This window comes from Copadichromis virginalis, linkage group LG12 (assembly GCF_057382275.1).
Source record: "Copadichromis virginalis isolate Kocher_CV1m ecotype Utaka linkage group LG12, C_Virginalis_male_GT1.1, whole genome shotgun sequence".
In the NCBI taxonomy this organism is placed as follows: domain Eukaryota; kingdom Metazoa; phylum Chordata; class Actinopteri; order Cichliformes; family Cichlidae; genus Copadichromis; species Copadichromis virginalis.
Genome location: NC_140629.1, coordinates 14670746 through 14691475, shown reverse-complemented (window position 1 = coordinate 14691475; position 20730 = coordinate 14670746). Strand labels below are relative to the sequence as shown.

Sequence of the window (20730 nt, the reverse complement as noted above, 5' to 3'; positions counted from 1 at the left end):
ACATTGCAGAGAAGTAACAACTACCGTGGACAATGCATTCACGACTAGATGTGCGTCTAGAGCTTGAAAAGATAATGTCTTAAGAACATAACGCATACCCCACTCATGATAGGTGGTTTTTGTATTTGTTTGCAGTTTGCATTCAGTAACTAATGTGTTTCCACTTAGTTTTCACAACTGCTTAAAAAGGAAAATATCTGAGCATACACCAAATATTCCAACTTATAGTTTGAAAATTTTAATATACAGTTTTATTAAATTAATGAATGCAAAAATGTTGTTCTTTTGGAAATTCTCCTTTTTGTTGTTTTTACTTCCACCACACTGAAGTCGTTAAAACCACAGCCGCAAGTTAAACAAAAGGGACTTGTGCAAATCAAGGAGTTTTGGGTTGACTCCATTACCCATTCTTTATACTGAGTTAAGCTAGAATTAACTGTATGACAAGGATTTTTCTAAAAACAACCTACCCTGCTGTATTGGTATGTTATGGAAGCCCGTTTCCGCCACTGAAAAAAAAAAAATCCATAACTAAAAATTTCGAGTTATTTTCTCAAAATTTAGACTTATTAACTAAAAATTTTGAGAAAAGTAACTGCAATCAGTAATCTAGGTGAATGACGTCATTTCCTTGTTACCCGGAAGCTGAAGCCCTCAGCTACAAATACTACAGCTAAGCTACGAGTATTCCAGCCCGTCATGAATGCACAAATTGCTGAGTATTTTCAGCGTGGCTTCACAAATGATGAAATCCTTGTGTTATTAGCTGAATCACATGACGTTACTATCAGCAAACATACTCTCGAAAGCCCCAATTTGTTGCGATCCTGTTTTGAGTCACAATCCTCTGCGCCATATCCTGTCATTCACATAGATTACTGATTGGCAGAGCTAACTCGAAATTTCAACTTATTAACTCAAAATTTCGAGTTAATAAGTTGAAATTTCGAGAAAGATAACTCGAATTTTCGAGTTATGGATACTTTTTTTTTAGTGGCGGAAATGGGCTTCCATAGTATGTAGCTCCATAACAGCCATCATACCCTCCAAATGCAGCTATGTAAACTCTTTCATAGTAGGAATTTTTTCAGTATGATTTGTTAGCTTAGCAGAGTCAGACTTGTATATGAACACATAAATGGAAATCTGACAGTGGTGGAGAAGAAATCATTTGGAAACTACATGGATGTGAACACAAAAGTGTACAAACCACATAAATGCTAAAAAAATACTCTAATGTTTACATTTTCACAATTATGGTCCTAGTATTTAAATCTCGTGTTCAAAGTGGCTGCTGGCTGTGTCTGTGGCCAGTGAAGTAGGAGCAACATTAAGTACAGACAATATTATTTCCTACCAAGTATCTTTAGGTCACACAGGACCCATTTCACATTTCACTGTCTTTGATTTAATAATGCACCCATACTCTGGAAAATGAGGAACACGAGTGATCGCTTTCTTACTTTTCTCTGAAGTTAGCTTGTCATCGCTCTCTCCTCTCTTTAACAGCCATACCCAAACTTAAGTCCACCCTATTCCCACAGTCACTCTAAAATCCATCACCACACATCTCTGTCAACTCCGGAGAGACACGGAGTCGGGTGCACTGAGTTGTCCGTGCTCACCCAAGCACCAATGGACCTCCGATGGGGAAATGCTTGGCTGCAGAGGAACCTGCACGAAATTAAATTCTTCACTTGGCTGACTGGGGTGACTCGTCCTGGTCTGCCGGCCTGTTCCTTCATTATTCCTGGGCTGATAACTGACTGAACGGGATGTCTTGTCTGTTTAATGCCAGCTCAGCTGCTTCATGGGAGGAACGGGCTTGTCACTCTCCGCTATAACACACTGTATTACCATCTCCACTTCATTTATTTGGCTCAGATTTTGTACGGCCGTCAAGCCACCCAAGCACCCACCCCCGCCCCCCTCTACCCCAAAAGACACTTGCAATTCTCCACTGCTCAAGCTTCTGCATCTTTTAGGAAACTATTCAAAATAACCTGTCTAAAATTTTCATTAAAGTGTCATTTAGATGTCAGCCCGATGACTTGGATTTGAAACAATAAAGGTGACTTTAATTGTAGTTCGTCATACCCCCATCTACTTCTCAATGAGCAGCGCTGGTCGGCAGATTCTTCTTACTACGTGCCTTTTTATTAGTGGTTAAAAACACTATCTTTTAAGGATTAAAGCACAAAAACAAAGTAATAAGATTTACCCACTGACCGCAGCAAATACTCTATAAGCACACAGTTTGCTGACGCAGGGCCAGACAGGAAGCTTTGCTCTCCTGCATTTATGAGCATTGAGTTAAAGGTTTCTGTATGAGGGTACCGCATGATTGAATGTTGCAATATGGAAACACGGGCAGGCAGCCGCTGTCAAAGACACGGCTCGCACTTGACCCACCAACACTCAGCGCCTGGCCCCCACCACTTTAGAGTCTCTAGAAATGGCTTTTCTCGGCTAGCTTTGTGGCATTTGCAGAATTAAAATGAATATATCCTTTCCTAATGCACTGGTATGCAGTATACTAATCATAATTCATCGCCTTAATGTAGGCTTTTAAGTGCACATGCTAGTGTTGAGCCTTTAGTGCTCATAAAGGCAAATCAATGGCAAATACTATTGTCTTATTGGCACACAGTTGCTCAACATAGAGAATCAAACATAAGCTTGCTTCTGAGCAAAAGCATCTCAGAGAGGAGAGTAATGAGAGTTGGAAAAAAAGGAGAAACCACTATTTGGAAGTCATTAAACATCCACCGCCCACTCTTTTTGTGTAACCTCAAAGCCAATAGCATTGTGGGACAAAATGCTTTCAAATGTGACAATTGATTGCTTTTTGGGTTAGTTGTTGGTTGATTTCATAATTGGTATAATTTTTCACAAGTACATGAGTGTCATGTCATGATAGGCTTTACAATCCTGGTAATGCAATGGCCTGTAGTTCAACCTTAAGATCAATAATGTATTAAAAACCAAGAGCTTATTGAAATAATAGAAGGGTTTTCGCCAGGGAAGAAAGGCAAGGAAAGAAAAATGCACCAAAGAGAAGTGTTTGATTGTGAGCCAGGCCTTCATTGTGAAGTGCATTGTTTTTATGCCAATGATTTTACTCCAAGAAATAAAGGGACAGAGAAAGTCTTAGTGATGTGAAAACTCTGGGCTCGGTGGTATTGATGCAGAGGACAATGTGCATAAAGAAGCACTTGATATTTCAGAGCCCAGAAGAACTGTAAAAGCAAAACTGTGAACACAAACTGTTCATTTTTTCTTATTTGGATAGCAGTCGGTGTGTTGATGAAGTAAACGATCCCAGACCGTTTTGCCTACACAGGTCATTATTTGCAGTACCTCATCAGTGTATAACATTTGGCAATCTGTGGTTCCCTGCTGCTATCTCTCTCTGTTGGATCTCCCTGTTTTGACAGTGTTTGAGAGAAGAACACTCTGTGAGGTGTCAGGTGAAGACTATATGTGACAGATTTGGAGGGGAAATCAAGAGAAGACAAACAGGCAGCTAAATGCCTGGGAAATATCTCAGCGCTCAGACAGAAGGCGATAAGTGCTGCTGACGTGGACATGACAAGCTAGCAACAGTAAACCTCAGGACACGCAGTCCCACCGGAGGCCTGGGAGTGGACACAGATCTCCATGACTGAATGCTGAATGCGCTTAACGGAAGAAAATTAACAAGAAGTGGGAAGCCCCCATAACCACACACACATATACACACACATCCAACGTCAAGCGCCTCTACCTTTCTACTGTAAGCTCTTTGATATTTCCCTGTTTCTCACTGACAGTCAGCTTTGGTTTTGATCAAAGTTTGATTTCTTGGGACATATCTGATACATACTATGAAAGCAACACAAGCACACATAGAGGTACAATGTATCTAAACTTAACTGTTGCACAGCGGTATGCTGAACAGGGCAATGACAGGAATACATCGCTTTCCCACACTAGCAACAAATAAAAAGGTAAAACCATGCATTAGAAATCATACAGTGTGTAAAGTTTCTTCATACTGGTGTTGATTTCTTTTCAAACTGGTTGTGGCGGGTCGGTGTCAGTGTGTGAGACTGACAGAGGAAAGGGAATACTGCGCTTTCATTTCGACTGCATCAGAAAACCTTGCTTTTCTGTCCTAAACACTGAGCAGCTCAGTACAGAATCTGTATCATGTAAAGGAAATTAAAATAAATCTATTTAGCAGACCAAATAAATATAAAAGAGACAAAAAAAATTCTAATTTTGCAGTTTGTTGTTATTTGTTGTGGTGAAAAGCAACCAATTTACTTAAATTGTGTACAGGTGTTATTAGTATTTATACATATTTTGTCTTCTCATTGGATTTTATTTTGTACTTCTACTTATTATACAAATTTTTGCTACATGGAGCTGAAATACAAAATTCGAATGCTCTGCACATTTAAAAATGTAAGTGTGTTTCCTGTGAACATCGCTAAATTAGAATAGAATAGAATAGAATAGAATAGCTCTTTACTGTCATTGTTACAAAAACAATGAAGGGCAGTTTGGCATCTCTCCATGTGTGTGAAGTACACAATAGCATAAGTATTTACACAATAACACAGACAAATTTACATTTACATTACATGCAATTAATTGCATGTCTTTTTGTGTGTTTTGTTTTGTTTTTCAAATTACTTTAATCCTAAATTGAAGAAACCTCTGCATTGAGGTTTTACACCCCTGAAAGCAAAAATGGTTCAGCAGTACTCTGTGTCATCTTAAAGGACTGGTGTTGTTATAAAAGCTCTGAAAATAGTCTGAGAATTCAAAGTGAAGCAGCCATAATGCTTACATCATTTTATCCACAACCCAGAGCACTTATCTGGGCTTACTTATTATCAAAGTAAAAGAGCAGATTCCTTTCTGTGAGTTTAACCTATCACAAAGTCTTGAAAAAATACTCCATGCATGTACTTATTGTATGGCAGGTGATATCTTCTGCAATTGTTGAACTTCAAGGATGGATATTCTAAATTATTTTAGGATATATATTTGTGTAGCATTGAATTGCTTCATATTTAATACTTGTTTATGGCAATAACTGTGTATTATTTTTACACCAAATCAATAGAAATCTGTGAAGCTGAAAGTATGTTCACAAAGTTCATCACTAAAGTACAGGAAACATATGCAACAGTTTCAAAGTAGATGAAATGAAAAGCAAAAACAGTCTTTTCTCGATGACACTTTATGAACAGTTGGAGCAGAGGCCTGGTATCCAAATGAATTAAAAAATACCCACAAAAACCAACACTGATGTGACTACTTTAATTAGTGCTGTTATTTAAGTTGCAGTCAATTATTATGGTTTATTTTTAGCACAGCTTGATAGCAAGCGAGCTAGCTAGCCAGCGAGATAGATGGAATCAAAACACTTAGCTAAACATGCTAAGCCTCTGTGCTAAGAGAAGGCTGCTCCTTTAACAATAGTAAAAAGGAAACATTCCTTATAATGATTAAAGTCAGGGGTACCTGGGATACTTTTCTCCTTTTGCTCCATCTTCAGTCATCCCGCTGTCTAAGATAAAGGAACTGCTGTATGGGTAAGGTTAGACCTAGCCTGCTTATTTTGTCAGCATTCTAGTGCCTTTTCAATAACACCGACATCACACAGCATCCACCTGAGATGACACTAGTCCAACCAAATGTATAATGCCTAAAAACTGATGCATGTCCTGGTTTGAAACGTCTGGCCAGAATTGCATCGTGAATCAAAATTGGGGTAAAACACTTGAATTACAGAGCACAACTGTGATGTTTTCCCTCCTGGACTGCCAGATCATGAATATATATTGCATTATGAAGATGTGATGACATTTAGAGCAATCACATTTAACCCTCTTCTCTTGTGCCTCTGTTTCTCCTCTCTCCACTAATGCATTTTGCAGCAAGGAATGCATCTTAAAAGATTCAGGGAGAAATGTCAGCCAAAGCAGACACTGCTTGAGAGCTAGGGTAATTTCAGACTGGTTTTCTGAATTCTGGAGAGCACACACGCACACGCGCACACACAGATACACACACAAGGGTGCTCTATCCTTCACTATCTCGCCATCCTCACCCACCCTTTCGGGGTTTTTTTCCTGTTTCACTCTGCCTCAGCCCCCTTCTCCTCTAAATATTTCTGTTGGTTTACCCTTGCCCGTGTGGCTGTGTTGGAGGTAGCAGAAACGCACTACCACGAGAGAGAGGCTTGACCAGTTGGGCGCTGTCTCCCACCTCATTACCAGATGCAAATGAAACGGGTACACATGTTTAATATTTAGTGGCAGCAGAAATGTCAGGCTGGCACAAGATGGAATTAAACAGCACTGTCAGCGCAAGTGAACTCAAGGCTTTCTCAGCTATTTCACTTCATATTGAGTTACTGTCACAATTTATTTCATAGCGGTGGGACGACTAGTGTGAAAATGTTCTGTGATGCCTTTAAGGATGGAAGGGGAATCAAGGAAGAAGTGTGAAGGGTATTGTTCTGATGAGGCTTTGTATTTATTTCTAAGCTCTGTGACAAAGCTTTTTTGTCTTAACAAAGCACTACTATTCTTCAAGATTTTATTTCTCCCCCTTCCTTTCTTTTAGATTATCATGGTTGCATTTCCGTTTCATTGGATAATATTTAGATTCAACGCAAAAGTAAGAGCCGGCAAACTCACAGTGTTGTTAAGAAAAGTATGCACACTGGACTGCTGAGCTGCAGACCTCCCAAGAGGGGAGAGTGCGGTTTAACAAATCCTGATGATCTATAATCATATCAAATATGTCATCCGGGCTACGCCATTAATTTGTGGAGGATTTAAAGCAATCTGGCTTTGACTTTTAACACGGAAGTCGCATATAGAGAAAAATATCATATGTTCAAGAACAGTGGTCAAATGTGCTGTCTACGACATGACGTCCGACTGGATTTTGCGCTCCTGTCACCACACGCAGTTGCATATTATCAGACTCGGGGCTAAAGCAAGTTAATGTTCATTCTAATCAGCATGGCAGATAACACAGGGACCCATAGGGACCTAATTAAAGATACTGTACATGAGACGTTTATCTTTGCAGCACTGGCAAAAGTGCACGCATCAATTTATTCTGCAAAAAAGAGGCACAAGCCAGATTGCAGTATATGTTTAGTTGTTACTGAATGTATAGCAAGAAATTTGGAATCTGAATTTTGTCTCATTAACAGGCCTTTGCGGGAGATGAGCAGGATGATGGCAAGTTTAGATTAAAGAGAAAGAGGGACCTTGGAAAAAGAGCAAAAAGTTGTATTTTTAATTAATTAAAGCATTACCGAGCTATATTGTATGACTGAATGGGAAATGAGAAAGTTTTGCTGTGGACAGGCAGTCAATGAACTCCCACTGCCTTCTAAAAAAAAGAAAAAAAGAAAAAATAGAAGCGTTTCATTATTCCAAGGTGAAGGCTTTAAAACAGCATTTTAAATGTTACCCCGCTGTTCAAGATCATGAAAACCTTTAATTTCATGCAAATGAACAGCAAGGAGCATGGAGCTTAATGTAAACGAATGCTTCTTTTGTACTGTTGTAGAAGTGAGCTGGAGAGCGAGAGAGGCCAGGAAGAAAATTCCCAAGGATTCTTTAATTGCTATCTGAAATTATGTAAATCCCTCTGCTAGGCTGAGTGCAATTATCCAGCGCCTCTCGCTGCCAGCTTTACTAATGTCTAACAAAATATCGGTGGCTGACATTTAGACGTGGTAATGCAAATGAGATTTAATTTTTCTTCCAAGACAAAGGGCAGTGGAAAGATCACACCATTTTATACAATAAAGGCTGGGAAAAAAAGTAGGGTTTGCAAGATGACAAAAAATGTTGATCAAGAAATGAGCCAAGCATTGAAGACCATTTTATATTTCGTAGCGCCAAATAAGATTATTCTTTATATTCTGGACTATTAATCTATTTCTGTTGCCACGGCGAGGTATGCTGCGAGCAGCAGACATTTATTTAGGCGCGGAATTAATTGCAGCGTGTGCCTCATTTTTAGTAATGATATGGGAAACCCTCCCAACTCCCAATTGTTAGAACACGTTCCTGCCATGGCTGTGATGTTGGACTGTTTGGGTCACGTTTTTCCATTTATCTCCCCAGGTACAAAGATGGATGTAGGCCAGGCACTGCAGCCTGGTGAGACTCCCCTGTGTGCAGCTCAGAACACCTGTCCCGCTGTGTCTTGGCACCTCCAGTCTTTACCAGGCCAAGGAGAAGCACCATGTCTTCCCCCAAGCCACCGTCTCCCGGGACCCAAAAGGAGCAAGTCGAGGTGGAACTTAGGGACCAGTGTTTACTGGGAGATCTGCCACCCAAAACTGCATTTCTTAACCAGAAATCAAATTACAAGCTGCTGACATGGAAGAAAACTGGCTATTAATATTTTAGTATGGATACTGTGTGCAAGATACCCCCAGCTGTGAGCACTCTCAGATGAAGGGGGGGAAAATACAACATTGTGATACACCAACAAGTACCTGTCTAGTGTGCTTCTACTGCACCAGCATATGACAACAAAGCTACTACTGAATGTTGTGGCAAAAAAATAAGCAGATTAATGATGCACACTTGTAGTTTGTGCAGGTAGTGTCTTGTGATGCTGCTATGGGAGAAGCCTCAGTTGTAATAAAACATGATAATATGAAGGTTTGTTCCTTTATGGGTTAAAAAACACTCATTCCTCAAGCCAAATAAGGAAGATAGAGTAAAGATTAGCTGCTTTTCTTAGCTTGCGAAAAGTTTTAGAGATACATGGATCTCACAGGATAGCAATTTAAGCTCCTAACTAACATGGTAAGAGCATTTTTTTTCTCAAAATCATTTCAATTCAATACAAAATTTTTGTTTTTGCATCTTTTAATGCCAAGAATCCGCTTCATAGAGTACTGAAAAATGTGTCAAACTTTGACATGCAGATATTCTGATTTGCTAAATTGCTTTTAAATCGGCTGTTATCATCGGTCTGCGCCATATAGGGAACAAATCATCGCAGGTCACAAGAAATAGGCTTTGAAAATTCACCACACGGGACCTTTATTTTGTTTTGGAGATGGCCTGTCCCACAGAAAGCTTCATCGCGCATGCTAATGTCCTCTCTGGATCTGCAACTACTGCTAATGTGCTGCATTTGTAGGTATTTACTATTGTATCTAACCCCCACTGCACCTCTATCACCCTCCTTCTCCTGCTCATCTCTAGGTTTCTAACCTCCATCTTCCCTGCCCCTCCACCACCCGTACATCCATCAGAGCGCTGTCATGGTAGAGGGGCTTCGATGCTCCTTCCTGATGCGGCCATCAAGGCCCTCCATCTAACACAAGCCGACACATCATAATAACAGTAAGAGGCCTTTCCTGTCCAGTGTCATGCTTGGAGAGATTAGTTCCCCTCCACAAAACCCAGGTAATTTGCTTTTGCTGAAACACATTTGTAGATCGTATTCTTTCAGGTTAACTAGTTCATGAGAAGAGATGAGACACTTGCTGCACAGTATTTGCTCCTTTATGCCATTACTCCTCTCTCACAGTCGCTTTAAGTACAAACCAAACAGCTTTTTGCTTTATAGTTTGAGTAGTTGAGTGCATGGATTCAGTCCTTCAGCAGTTAAAGGATTTTTTCTCTTTATTTTGGATACACACATATTATACTCGTGTGTTTAACTACATAGAAATGCAATCAATTTTATTAGACAAGATTTCAATTTTACTGTAGAGAAGGAGACCACACAGGCACAAATTTACAAAGTTTTTTTGTGTTCTTTTTTACAAATGTCTTTATTTTCTTCTGACACAGACAAGTTAGAATATGTCACCGGCTTCATATAAATCCTTCTGAGGCTCTGATGTAAAGGCTGTGAAATAACAATTTTAGTCTGAGCTTTTAAAGATATATATATATATATATATATATATATATATATATATATATATATATATATATATATATACACTTTCAACAGAAGTTTACTTTGAATATATTCTGTGACTAGGTCTTTTGAGCAAGACTTAATTTCCTCGGTTCTAATGTCTCTTTCATTCTTTATTAATCACTTGCACTAAATCCTCGCTGTGTATGAATGGGCTGTGCTCTGTGTCTTCTCACATTTGCTGCATGATCATATTTCATAAACACTGCATTTGAATTTTTATGTACAGAGTATGCAATATCCATGATAAACTGAATATGTAAATAGGTAACCTTTATTTATGAGTCCCTGCCAGAATCTTACTCTTAAGTATTACTTTGGATGATAAGATGGATAGGCAAAAATGTTAGTTAGGGGAATTCTTGTGTGGCCGTGGAATGATTGATAATTAACAGGTTAATCTATACAGGCTGGAGGTTATATTTCAACCTGCTTTCATATATATATTTTTTTTAATGTAGAATAAAATAGATGATGTGGGGTTTTAAAAAAAATTCAAATCACTGGCAAAAATACAACTTTTAATAATTCCTTTAAAAAGAGACAAAAAAGATGTGTTTTTATGCTGCTTACTTACTTCTATTAGGATGTATAACACTGCTGTACTGAGCCGAGAATATCTACTAATTTACTTGAATGAATTACCCGGGGAAGTACCTAAAACTAGTCTGGTCTGTATCTTTTAGTCACACATTTAATCCCAATGCTACATTCCATTACATTTCCAGGCTGTAAGTGCCTTGGAATTACCCATCACATCCTGAAGGATTCCTTTTTGTTATTGTTTAGAGAGTGGTTAGCATGCCGAGGATGCTCCAAATGCGATTTTACATCCACTTATGGAAATCCATTGTTCCTTGAACATTTCCACATACAAACCAATATATGCTTTTCTGAGAGGTCTAAGACCTCAATTACATCAAAGGCAGTTTGTCCTGCTGCTGGGCTGCCTGTTAAAGGGCTTAAACAACTGTGTCAATGCTACCCCCTTGTGACCGCACTGCAGCAGAAGAATTTCTTCGCAGCAGCCTTTCAGTGCAAGAAATATGGTTGAATTCAACAAAACAGGAATGCAATGAAAAAGCAATAGTTTTACTCTGTATCAAATATCTTGAAGGACTTTGGCTCTAAAATGCAAATAGTTTCTGCAACACTGCAACATTTTTGCCCATTGTCGTGCACAGATAATTCTATCTAACACACCTATGTTAAAATAGAGCCTGTGTGTATGCCTTGTTTTGAAGGGCAATTGTCTGACATCTTCATCGCTGTTTGAACTGTGAAGCAGTGAATAATAAAGATTAAAAGAAAGTGTGAGAGGTGTTATTTGCACAATAGGAATTGAAATGTGTCATCGCGTCACCCGTTGCATTTGTAGCTCCTAGATCTCTTTCATTAAAACCAAAGACGTCTAGAAAGTTGCTATGATGACGTGCAGACAGATGTGCATGTCAGAGCCATGAGAGGGAATATTTTGGAGGGCACTCCTCCCGCTATCCGAGCCCCGAGAAGAGAAAAGCACGCAGTCTTTTATTGTATGGACTTGAAAAGAAATAATTAGACACAGAGATATATAATTCTGCAAAGCTGCATGGCTCACTTGTCACATGTGGCAGAGAGAAAAAGGGGCTGAATTCTCTGAAGTGCAGTTTGCCATAGGCCGCCACTTTTATTTTCTCAAGTTTGCTCTACCTTCAAAGACACTGCGTGGGATGAGGAAGTTAGAGCGCCTGGGCTTTTTTATTCTTTGTTATCGTAAGAGAGTATTGAGAAATAGGAAAGAGGAAGGATTTTTACAAATATTAGTATTTCATCTAAAAAATGAAGCACATTACAAAGCAACATTTAATTAAAACATATTGTTCAACAAATATATTACAGAACTTTGTGCTATAACAGATGTATAGTGTTTAATAGTTTGAATAATTACTAAGCAATGCCACGCCAGCATGTTTTAAATTTATATTATTCTCTCTCTGTATAATTATGGCGGATGGTTTAAATTACAAAACAAGATTCTGATTGAAACACTGTAAAGGAAACAGAGATGACATTTTTCATCAACTTCACAGAAAAGTCAGAGGAAGTCGATCATCAGTCAGAGTGGATGTGCCAATACTAATAAGCATAGCGTACTGAGAGAGCGGTGATTTCAACACAGGCCAGGGAACAAGACAAATAAGACATACAATTGGATTTTTGTTGTTATGTTTTCACACTTTCACATTATTATGTAAAGAACAATTCACATTTTATTTTTTAATCTACTCAATTTAAATGAAAGCTTATAATGTTGCTACAAAACTACAAAGCAAAAGAGATGCTTTGCCTATAATTCACTGTGAAACATGAGGCCATATTAGAGGGGGCTGCACTATGCTGACATCTCACACAGCCCTGAGGTTAGGCCGTGTCAATCACAGGACATGTGATTGCAGGAGTCCCCGCCTGCCCTCTCATCGACACCTCCCATCGACTTTCCTTCATGCAGATCAGTGAGCCCAAACCATTTCATTCAGGGTGACCCACCGTCTCCCTCCACACTGGACAGGTTGATTTGTGCCTTGCTGGCAGGCTTCAGCAGAGCTATGACTTTTATCCACTTAAGTATGTATATTTTACCTGACTGTATGGTTCCATCTCTCATTAATAGTCAGTCCACACCAGGAAGCATGGCTCCCTGCAACGTGTACAGTATGCATGCAACCAAACAATGTTCACTTTCAAAGAAGAGAAATAGTGTTTGATTTTTTTTCTCTCCCCCTGACCTTAGGTCTGTGTGTGTAAACATGTGACCTAATATCATGCTACCGCGCTGTTATTTATGTCATATAATCATTTCAACTCCCTCAGGATGCAGTCGGCACACAAACATGACCAAAATACATATTTAGATTTATTTGTCTGCAACTGTCCAATAAAACATATCCTTTGCATTTCCATCTCTGGGCTTTAGTCCCAGTGGGAGTTGCTGGCTGAGAAATGTTGTGCTTTCAAGCTTCAGGGAACAGCAATGTGAGCAATGTTCAGGGCGGGGGAATAAAAAAAAAAGTGGTACGCTGCCTAAGTGTTGTACGAGAGAAGAAGTAGGTTTTCACATTCCAAAAGCCTCCAAGGGTTTTAGCTCTGCAGTGGAATGTGGGTGCAATCATCATACTCATCTCAGGAGAGACCAGACTATAGCAGGCTCCCAACCACTCACTCAGTCTCTTTGTCTCATTTTCCTTTTATTTCCAAGTCTCCGTCCTTTTACTTTGACCGTCTCTTAATGCTCACTAAAACCGTCCATGTTTTCTGTCAAGGCGAAGTATTTTGAAATACCCAAACGAGCCTCGGTTATGTCGCTGTCGTTCACGGAAATAAAATGTACAACTGCGTAATGAAACAAGTCGATTATAAAAGCGGAATGAAATATTTTATGATGTGCTTATGAAGAAGAAAGGAATGTCTTGATGAAAGCTGTGCCCTTCGGTGCGCTGCGGATTTCATCCTCATGCCATCCACACATGTTTTAGGGTGTTTGTGGGAGGAGAGGCATCCCCTCTGTGACCAGAGTCATAAATGAATTACTATAAAAAGGGTTACTCAAGGGCTAGATGGCTTTTACGTAATTGTGCTGTGGTGAAACGGGGTAAGGGTCTTTCCATAAAATTTCAATAAATTGTACATTTTCTCAATGACTTGTTGCCCCAGCGAGCGGCACATTGAGAACACTAGACTTGAAGAAGTGGACTGCAAATGCCAGCATAGGCAGTGTTATATTGAAATGTGAACTGTTAAAAGGGTAGCAATATGCTTCCCCCCCCCTGTAACGAACGTATTTAGGCTTATTTAAATTGTCATTGGAGGTCATGTGTGACATCTGTGTAAAAATTGACTGCTAAGTGCACCTCATATTCACAGAACATTATAGGGCTAAATGAAATTCATGATCAAGGCTACCATTCTCCCTTGAGTAAATCTAAACCCCTTCTCATTGGATATGCCTTTAAATGCAACGCCAAGTTAACTATGTTACAATATAATACACTTGTAGCTTACATGTTCTCATTTACCTCAGGAAACTAAACCAAAGCAGTTGGCTTTAATCATTCTGGTGCTAACACGTGTAACACACTGTTCTTGTATATAACAGTACATGTTTTGGGACTAAAGCAACAACCAAAGATAAAATAGAAAAACAGTAAATTAACAGGCTGGACTTTGTGGGTGTGGCTTAATCAGATGTGCCTGACATCATCCTTATCAGTTCATGGGACCCCAGAAATATTAAGGATGCTGGGTAAGGAAATAGGTCTGCAGGCACTTTGAAGTTGTACGTGTGTCACGTTAAATCACAATTGCGGTCATTTTCAAACTAACTGTTATTAAAACGTTCAGTCCTACCTCTTGGCTGACAGCCGCTCTCTGAGTATCTGCAATATTGGTTTCTCACACTTTCCGTAATTAGCAATGATCAAGAGGAATTATAAACAGCAGTTAACATCATTGTACTCCTCAATGACCTTGATAGATGGTCAATTATAGTGATCAGGTCACGGCGTTTATTGGATTTAAAGTGGCAGTGATGGGCCCTTTTGGCCTAGCGTGGGTAATTATCACATTTACGCATGATTTAAGACGACAGTGTATAACAAGAAAGGCTTGACTTAAATTTAATCATTTTCGTATTTATGCATTTATGCAAAAGTTGACAATGGGCAGCCATGAGTGGGAAAATTAGTGGGAGACCCACACAAAATATAGACACCATATATATATATATATATATATATATATATATATATATATATATATATATATATATATATATATATATATATATATATATACATACATACATACATACATACATACATACATATGAATGTGATGTAATTCACTTTAATACATCAAAACTTTATTTTCAAATTGCACCTAAACTTGCTTGCTTTGCATTTTATTGGTACTTCCACAGCCAGCTGTATTTCTGAAAAAACAAACCCAAAATAAAACAAACTGCTCAGAGTAAAACATCTCATGGTCAATAGTCTTTAGCTGTGCTGGCAGTGGGAATCTGCCAATAGAGGGAGGATGCTATATACCGATCACAGCTGTCAATAAATGTTTTCTTCTTCCCCATCATCCATTATTCTGTTCCTGTTGCACTCAAAAAAAGGCATCTCGCCACTCTTGCTTAGGCAGCGGCAGACAGCTTTTTGTATCTAGACACCTGAATATGATCAACGGAAAATCTGCTGCTCAGCTCCTCTGGTAACGCAGGGGAATACATCAGTGCCTTGTTTATTTACTTTTCCACATGCCAGAAAAGGTCAGAGTCAGAGTATTATACTGCACGGCCAAAGCAGAACTCAACAAAAGCCCAGCAATGAAAACAATATCATCCATATTTTAAACAGCTGGCACCAAACAGAGGGAGTCTTACACTAGGGTGCCAATTATTCTAGTTCTCAGGGTTTTGCAGCAAAGCACAGTAGCCCAGGTGTACTTCTCAAATAAAACCATCATTCTTTTATACTTTTTGAAAAATTGCCGATATGTAACTGAACGTGAGCGCTCGGTATCATTTACATTTTAATCATATGGTGCTAACTAATACTTTACACTAAGGAGAGAATTTTCTGGAGTTTAAATGCAGATGCTTTTCAGACAGCAAGCGCGGTTGTTTTTTGTAGTCTGGGTTTGTTTTCTCTCTGTGGACTTATTAAAGTCAGTGCAGCACAGTCTGTGTTCTATAATCCTGATGTATTATTAATCATTTCTTCCTGTGCAACTCCAAAAACTTCCCTTTTTGATTTTTCCACGTGAAAGTGCACTGAATTTGAAACGGAGCCAAGTCCAGGGTGACAGAATGCTTTATTTTCTTTCTGTTACAGAATGTATAAGTAAGTAAATACAATGGCAGCATTGTTCTGGAAATAGTGTTTTGGCACAGGATGGCTTGTCCATGTCCATGCGCATGGAGCACGATGCTTTGAGCAGCTGCTTTTCAAAGTTCACCACTATTGTCATGCAAAAGAGCAGTGTGTGACGGCGGAGAAAGAATTTCAGAGCTTATCCCACTCATATCGGGATTTTCCAGCACTATATTAGACTGCCATGTAAACAGCAATTTGCATCCTGTTTTTACTTATCGTTGATTTAGTGCATGAATGAAATTCCTACAGTTCAAGAAAAAAATTTGGAAAGTGAGTTTATTCAGTTTCCTCAAAACAAATTAAAAACTGAAATTTTACTTGATATTAATGATGTTCTTGATCTTCTTCTACCATATGTGGTGATCAGTAGTCCCAACATACGTAAGTCTGCAACAACAAGACACATATACCCCCTCGCCATCATCGCAGGTGCTTATGGCATTTTTTTCTACCTTTTTTGCCTCGCTTGGGTAAGATGATAATCCAAGCCTAGTCCACTGACAGACTGCAACATGATTCACTTGGACAGTGACTGACTGCACATCCAATTTGTTTCAACTCCAGAGCAGCAGCTTATTATCTGAAATGCATGAGATGTCTGTGCATGAGAGGCGTGATCAGCTGGGGCATGCGCCGGGGCTGCTGGGAAAGTAATCAATAAGGGATTGTCTCTTGTAGTTTAGGCCGACACATTATGACAGAGCTGAAAATTAAACAGGCAGATATTAATAATAATGGAAATCAGAAGCTCATGGGTGAGAATGGGGGGAGGGGTGAAACTCAAAATACTGTATGGATCGTGTTTGGTAGAGGGTGCTTGGGCTTAGAGCTCCGAGTTGCTTTTTTTTTCTGAAAATATGTGAAATGTAAGAGAGAAGGCAACAGTGATGGCATGGTGCATGCATCTCAAAAGTCATCTTACATAAGCAGTGCTACTGACACTTTTAATCTTAACGCTTCTTTTAACCTATTAGAAACATTTCAATTACCACAGTTATCTTAACAGTTAATATCTGTGCTTATTTTATGGTGTTTCAAGTGAACCTGACGTAATTGTTTAAAGCTTATGTAAGTTTGGCATATACAGTGCTGTGCAAAAGTCTTGAGCCACTTTTTATTTTACTCAGAAAATTGGAAACCGGTGCAACATGGACAAACATACATTTAAATACAGAATACAAGGCAAAAAATTCTTTTGTTGTTTTTTTTTTCAGCAATTCTAATGTGTTTAAGATCATTGTCATGCTAAAAACAGAAGCCATTGCCAGTCAGATGACCTGGTATAAGCTAGTACTAGAGGCTGAGAGTACTAGCTACATTCATAATTCCATGAATTTTGATAAGATCCCCAACACCATTGCTTAAAGTGAGCCGCCCTACTGTTTAACAGGTGGCAATGTTTAACACTCTTTCACATCTTTCCTGAACTCCATACTTATGATGATTTAGCAAAAGCTTACAATTTGACCTGTTGCCACTGATTTTGAGTCCAGTTCATGTGTAATTTGGGATACCACAGCCTCCCCCTGTCACTCTTTCTTCAGAATGGCTTCTTGACAGCTACACATCAATCAACAGCATTTTTAATAAACAGTAGATGACTCAGCTAAAAGGCCTTTGCTGGATTTTTCTCAGGGACATGATCTTCTCATATTGTTCATCTGCAGTAGATATATTTTGTCCCGCCACTTCTTCTTTTGTCATCCACTTGTCCAGATTCCTCAAACTTTTTAAGGACGCACTGCACACCATTCTGAGACATGCCAAGTTTTCAACTAATGTATCTTTGGGAATCACCTTGTTGGTGCAAAAACACTATTTTACGCCTGTCAAACTGTGTTATCTTTGGCATTTTTCATAGATCCACGAAATGGGAGCAAATTATGTGTTTTGTGACAGGCTGCTACTAACAAAGTGCCTAAAGAGACAATTTAAACATTTCTTCTTTATTAAGTTGTATATTATCTGTAGACACAACACCGGCTCGTCTTGAGTTGAATTTTTTAAAGTGTTTTATGGCTGAACAAACAAAACAAAAACATTTCTCTGAAAATTGCACAGTACTATAATTGATCCATAGAACTAAGTTGAGATTGATGCTCACAGCAAGCAACAGCTAACATAACTCAAGAGAATACACTGAATGACAGAGTCTGAATCCCCTTCATGCACAAGGTCTTATTTCATATAAATCTTGCCTACTCCATGAACAGTTCTACTGAAGGAAAAATGGATATGACACAGATAATGACCATGCAGATGTGATTAAAAACTTTGATTATTGAAACGACAAAACAAAGAAGTACCTCACTGCATGATGTAAAAGGGGTCATGGGCAATAAACACAGAAATAAACTGAGGCGTATAAAGAGAGATTCCCCTGCCTTGTCAATTAGGCATAGCAATCTATTTCTATTGTTTAAGCAACAAACGTGCCATCCTGAATGGGGGAGGGGTTTGGGGGGGGGGGGGGGGGGGGGGTAACAAACAGCATTACTGGCCATTACAGATGCAGTGTCATTGATTATTTATACCCTTATAAAATGCCTGGCTCCCTAGTGGACCAGACTTGCTTGGTTAGCTTTGATAAAATGTTCCCTCTAAATCACCACACCAGGGCAAACAACACATTCAAATACATAAGAGAGTTGAGCGACAAAGTCCTGCGTGTGTAATAGATATGAAGATCACTGTATAGAGAACAGGAAATATTGTGAGAGCTAAAGCCTACTACATCTTATTAAACTAATAACTCTTTGTGGGTTTTGTTCTCCAGCTCTTGTCTGTTATATGTGTGATTTGTTTAATTTTAGGTCGCATAACCTCTCTCTTGTTGGAAAAAAAAACCACACAAAGGACAGTAGATCACATTCCTTCTGGAGATTTGGTGACACTGGATGTTTTGCATTAGTTAGCAGTGGAACAGATGGCTGCTGCTAGCTGAGCTCACGAGGAAGTCAGCACTTTTTTGAACTTTCATATTGTAGGTGTCTGCATTGGAGCAGGACCTTCTTCAACCAGTCACCTCGCCATGGGAATAGTCCCTCTAAGATATTAATGGTCGCCCTTGCAGAGACGACCACCTCAGCACAAAGCCCACCGGGATGCAGCATCGCAAATGGCACACCTTGCAAAGCCACGCTCCTTAATGACACCAGTCTGACATTGTGGAGCCTTCAGAAACTAACTGGATAACATATATCAACCTCTTACTCGACTAAATCACCTGTGTAGCAATTTGACACAATGTCCTCTAAGTAGTTGCTGTTAGTGGCCGTATTCAGACACTCATGAATATCCTTTATTCGTAAAGGTTAAAGGTCAAAATGCCAGATGTCCTACAGCACGGCGCATAGGAAAACATGCAAGAAATACACAACAGTCTCATAGTGACAAACATGTGCCAAATGAATTGCAAACAGGTGAAGTAAGTCCATATTGGACACACTTCCCAGAGCATGGAAAGTATGAAAGAGAGGACAACATCTTGTATCATCTATCTTCCTTAAATGCTGAAGCCGTGACAAAGTGGATAGAGAAATTATGATAAATGATAAGACACATTTAGTCAATATCTGTAATTCTCTTTCTTCACTCTGCTTTGTTTTTATCCTCACATAGTGTCGTTAGAAAGACACCTCTTCATTCAAATTGCACTTTGAAGGCCAGATTGTGATCAAATTGAAATGGACACACGTGTTAATATCAATATCGCCATCTAGGAGATAGATTGTTGAGGGCTCTGTTTTGTAAATTTATATCTTATTTACACTGCGAGGGAGATGCAAACTGTAATGTAGGGGTCTGTCGTCAAGAGCAAAGCAGAAAATCTCTGCTGTTCAATTCAAGTACAGGAAACTACGCCGCACCCATTAGCCATTTCTAACACAATCACTGGAGCTCTAATCAACCATGGAAAATCTTGGTCAAATAAAATCATACCTACTCTTTAACCAGTCATTAACTAAATCTACCATATAATATGTGGTGCACTGTACATGAGTGCAGCATATTCATGCAAACCTAAATGGACATAGACATTTAGACATATGACAAAAGGTTTGATGCATATTGCATGATTTTATGTGGTTATGTGATAAGGAAATGGTAACGACACAGCTGACCTGCATCAACCTGTTTATATTTGTATGATTTCTAAAAGTAGAACTACTTTATATCACATATAACACAAGGACTGATATAATGGCCTGTGAACCTCTGAGCATCCAACTTGGTCTCAGTGTAGCTGCTACTAGTTATGCAGTATGTATGGATTCTCCTCTTGCGTTGAGAGATGAGCATCAGCAGTTTCTGTGGCGTGTGGTGGCTGTGCTGTGTTTGCACTGGGTCATTGCCTTGTCATGTGTGATGCTAGGCTCCACTTTGGCTTGCATGATGCAGATTGCACATAACTTACATATACGGTCATAACTTGACACAGGTTGTAAGGCACTGGCCTTTTGGCTTGCACATTTCTGCTGCACATCCTCAACCCTCCTCTTTTCAAATATCTAGTTTCTTTTGCGACAACAAAGGTTTTTGTCACCAACTAGGTCAGTTTTGAGTCGGTGTGTGTCAGGCGGTGGTTTCTATCTTGCATTATTTTATCAGGGGTGGGCATCCAGAACACTTTGTAACACAGCTGAGTTGGCCTAAGATCAACGTGTTTGGTATCTGGGTGTCATCCGTTCTAACCACATGTCCATCTCAGCAAAAGTGGGCTTTCATAGTCATCCCCTCAGCGCCAGTGATCCCACATCTTGCAAGCACGTCAATGTTTGGAATCTTATCCTGCCATTTGATCTTACACAATCATCTCAGGGAGCACAGATGAAAG

At 39.2% G+C, this 20730-nt stretch overlaps 1 protein-coding gene across 1 annotated transcript in view; it reads left to right on the top strand.

Annotated features, from left to right (window-relative positions):
- Positions 1–8912: 8912 nt before the first annotated feature.
- LOC146696646 (multivesicular body subunit 12B-like) overlaps positions 8913–20730 on the top strand; it is a 53508-nt gene continuing 41690 nt past the window's right edge. The window contains exon 1 of the mRNA XM_085474859.1: positions 8913–9389. The gene's annotated coding sequence lies outside the window, so the exon portion shown is untranslated. The remainder of the gene's footprint in view (positions 9390–20730) is intronic.